Consider the following 4,917-nt stretch of genomic DNA (forward strand, 5'->3'; position numbering starts at 1 on the left):
AAAAAAAAAATATGTAAAATTCTATGTCTAGGTTGTGTATAAATATCAATATTAATTTGGGGGTGTGACATATGCCTAACTTGGAGGGTAATCCAAACATAAGAGATAATGTCCAATGGACAGAATATTCCACGTGTTAATGAGGGAATAGATGTTCAGGCTAATGGTAATGGCCCTAATCATGGTAATTTTGTTGTCAATCAAGGACCAAACATCAGGCCTCATGCAAATCAACCGGTTAACCAACCTGTAGGAATTTCATATGACCCCAACGTCATGTTGAGGAATCAGATTATGGAAATGGTACAGGATCAGATGGCTTTTGGGGTGCGTCCCGTCATTAGGCCGACTTACACAAAGCCATTCCCTGATTGGGTAGACCAAGCATACCCATGGCCTAGAGGGTATAAGGTGCCAAAATTCTCACTGTTTACCGGTTTAGGAGAGGTGTCTACTCTAGAACATATAGGGCGATTCACATTGCAAAGTAGTGATGTAACCGATTACCATAAAATGAGGCTTTTCCCTAGTTCATTAACAGGAGTAGCTTTCTCCTGGTTCATCAATTTGCCAGCGAACTCTGTTCAAACATGGCAACAATTGGAACAGTTATTTCATGCTCAGTTTTATAAAACTGAGTCTGAAGTCACTTTGGCTGATTTGGCGAATCTACGTCAAATGCCAAACGAATGGGCAAAAAGTTTTCTCCAAAAGTTCAAGACAGCGAGAAGCAAGTGTTTTGTACCTTTGCCCGAAAAAGAATTTGTCAAAATCGCTCAGGGCTGTTTAAGTTTTGATTTAAAAAAGAAATTCTAGGACAAGAAATTTCCTGACATTTTCCAATTGAGTGCGAATGTGATTAGGTATGAACGACTGATAAAAGAGGAAGAACAAATGAAAAATTCTAGTAAAGAGACTTATTACAAAGACCCAAATTTTGATGTTCATACCATCAGTGACGAGTCATACGACCAGGCCGAAATGTGTTTGGTCGAATTGGTCAAAGGAGATACGTATACTTGTCCCATAATGGCTAAGCCTAGGCCATCAGGCAAAGATGAGCCCATAAAAGATGGAAACATAAAGGCTAGAACGTTCTTGTTCGATGTTACTAAAGCCGACCTTATATTTGATAAATTCTATAGGGATAAGCAGATAAAGTTGAGCGATAAGCACAAATTGCCAAACCCTGAACAAATTAAGGGTAAAAAATATTGTAAGTGGCATAATGCATGGTCACATTTGACTAACAATTGCATGGTTTTTCGCCATGTATTACAGGATGCCATTGAATCAGGACGAATTACGTTCGANNNNCGAGGTACATCATTCTATAGAGGACCGCCTTTTGAGAGGCAGTTCAGGCCAGCAGATAATGAAAGAACATTCAGGCCGCAACCTCGTCGGCCAAATGTATGGCATTCATTCCAGTACAATGTAGAAAGGGCAATACCCTTCGATGATATGACTAGGACCCAACAAAGGCGTTTCCAACGAAACTACGGACGGATGATGAGGCAGCAATAGGGAGTCCCACATCCTAAAGCGCCTAAACTACTCAAGGTAGCCAATCAAAATGTCCTCAAAGATAGTGAAGAGACCGGTACAGATGAATCAATTAAGGAACTGTCAGAAACTTCTTCTGGGAGATCAAGGTTTGAGCGAGGCAGAAGGGATGAAGAAGATCCAGATCAGCCCCTTACTATCCAATTCGGTACGTTGCCTCCTGTCATGGCCAATAATTACCTACTGGTCAATGAATTCAAGAATAAAGAAAAAGAAGAAGAGAGGGAGAACAATGAAGGAGAAGCTTGTGTGATGGTATGTGAAGAAGGTCAGACTTCTAGAGAGGCCTACCACGATGAAGAGGACGATGAGATGACAGACATTGAAGAAAAAATCGACCTAGAAGCAGAAGGAAGAAAGAGAGGAGTATCATGCAATACTCTGTTGAAGCAACTATATCGAGAGGGAGTTCGCGAAGTAGACTTGTTGGGGGAACCGTCTGGGCGTCCTTTCGATTTCTACGTACTGTACGGGACACCCAAAAGGAAGAAGAGAGTGCCTCGCTCTGAAAAGTATGGGTCACTTCCAAGAATAATGCCCCCTCCCACAGGTTGGGTAACTGATGAGGAAGCATTAGAAAAAAGTAGGAAGGAAGTTCAGGAGACAGAGGATCAGCGTGATATACTGCACGTCGACTTATCACAAGGGGATAATTCGACAGAAAACAAGCAGGAAGTAGAAATAGAGACTGCCGAAAAGGTTATTTTTAAACGGTCAGCCATGAAATTGACTAAACACTTAAGGCTATTATACGTTAAAGCTCTAGTTAACGGCGTCCCAGTTGCAAAAGTGTTTGTCGACAATGGAGCAGCTATAAACACCATTCCATCTAGGATGATGAGGAAGTTCGCAAAGACAGAGGGTGACATGATTCCTATAGAAGTCATCCTCACGAGCTTCAATGGAGAAGCAACTTCAGCTAAGGGAGTTATGCCATTAGACATAACTATAGGGACAACTACTAGGACCACTGTCTTCTTTGTAATAGATGGTCCTACTAGTTACAATGTGCTACTAGGAAGAGATTGGATACACGGAAGTCGCTGTATACCCTCATCGCTCCATCAATGCCTGATCTTTTGGAATAACAAAGGTGAAGCAGAGGTGGTACAGGCCGATCATAGGCCTTTTATCGCAGAAGCAAACTCAGTGGAAAAGTTCATGTTCGAAGGAAACTATGGACCTATCAAGGTAGTACAAGATGGAGAAGAAACTCATGTTGTCGCGCAAAGCGAAGAACCGTTCTCAGTGGACGCACTCACTGAAATGTTCAAACAGATGATGCCAAATATAGTGGCCCTGGAAGAGCCAATAATTGGCAAAAGAATAATCAAGGAGTTTTGAATGGATTCTAAGTTACAAAAGCAAATGGCCGACATTCAGGCCTTCAAAGCCAGACTGATGGCTTTCAATAAGGAATGCAATGATAAGGCGAAGGAAGAGACAGCCCTAAAAGCGCTGAAGGACAAGTTGACAGTATTCGAGTTAGAGCAAAGCATTGGCCGAGAAGTCAACAAGGTGGACTGTTTAGAAGAAGAAGTATCTACAAGGGAACTGGACGACGAAGTGATGCGGATCGCCAAACCTGGATACGCTCAAGTACAAGACCCTCTGATGAAAGTAAATATTGGCAATGAAGGATCGTCCAACATTCATCAGCCAGATGCTCGATCAAGAGGTTAGTAATAAATTAATCGCTTTGCTAAAAGAGTACAAAGATTGTTTTGCTTGGGAATATGAACAAATGCCTAGTTTAGATAGAGACTTGGTGGAACATATGTTACCAACTAAGCCTAACTTTAAACCTCATAGGCAGCCTCCTAGATGTTTTGCTCTCAATGTATTCCCTGAAATCAATAAAGAGATAGAGCGATTATTGAAAGCAGGTTTTATAAGAACAGCCAGATATGTTGAATGGTTGTCGAATATCGTGCCAGTACTAAAAAAGAATGGTAAACTAAGGGTGTGTATAGACTTTAGGAATTTAAATATAGCTACACCTAAAGATGAGTATCCAATGCCCACGGTGGATTCTTTAATAGACTCGACTGCCGGACATGTCATGTATTCTTTCATGGATGGGTATTCAGGATACAGTCAAATTTATATAGCTGAAGAAGACATACACAAAACTGCCTTTAGATGCCCTGGGTCTCTATGATATTTTGAATGAGTGGTTATGCCTTTCGGCCTAAAAAATGCAGGAGCAACTCATCAACGGACAATGAATTTAATCTTTCATGATATGATAGGCAAGTTTGTTGAAGTGTATGTAGATGACGTAGTAGTCAAGTCCATTAAAGAANAAAGGGTAGGCCTTTGGACACTAGCTTTATCAGAATTCGAAATACAATATATACCTCAAAAGGCAGTCAAAAACCAGGCTTTGACTAACTTTCTAGCCAATCATCCATACCTTGACATGCCTGAAGAAATAGAATTAGAAATCAATTCGTTCGAGTTAAAACCTTGGGTGTTGTATTTCGATGGGTCAAAAACCTCTAAAGGTGCAGGAGTAGGAGTAGCATTGATTAATCCTTTAGGGATTTGCTACAAGTTCGCATTCACTTTAGACAGAATGTGCACCAACAATCAGGCCGAATATGAAACCTTAATTGTAGGCCTAGAACTAACGATAGATATGGGAGTAAGAAATGTGATCGTTAGGGGCGATTCTCAATTGTAGAACTAACGATAGATATGGGAGTAAGAAATGTGATCGTTAGGGGCGATTCTCAATTAGTAATCCATCAATTGATTGGTGATTTTAAATGCCAAAGTGATTCCACTATAAGTCAATATGAGATCGCCCAAGAATTATTAGAAGAATTCGATCAAGTAGAACTTCAATGCGTTAATAGGATATATAACGACGTGGCAAATGAGTTAGCCCAAATGGCCTCAGGGTACTCAAAGGTTTTGAATTGGAAGTCTACTTGTGAGTATGGAATCATATTGCCCGTGACTCAAATAAGGGCGAGAAAGATTGAACTTCACTACATACAAGATGGAGATGCAATGGATTGGAGAACAGAGATTAAAGGGTTCCTTAAAGAACCTAATGGAGGGATTAGTAGGAAAATGAAGCTGTGTTTGCTGAACTATACACTAATAGATGAAGAGTTGTTTAAGAAACGCTCTGATGGTGTATTACTAAAGTGTGTAAGTTTGCAAGAAACCAAGACGATCATGGCTGAGGTGGACGAAGGGATATGTGGGGCTCATCAAGCTGGCCAAAGGATGAGATGGTTAATTATTAGGAGTGGATATTTTTGGCCAAAGATGAGAGAATTATGCGTTCAGTATGCAAAGAGTTGTTTAGCATGCCAAAAGCATGGTCCAATACAAAGG

Source organism: Olea europaea, chromosome 23 (genome assembly GCF_002742605.1).
Source record: "Olea europaea var. sylvestris chromosome 23, O_europaea_v1, whole genome shotgun sequence".
NCBI lineage: Eukaryota > Viridiplantae > Streptophyta > Magnoliopsida > Lamiales > Oleaceae > Olea > Olea europaea.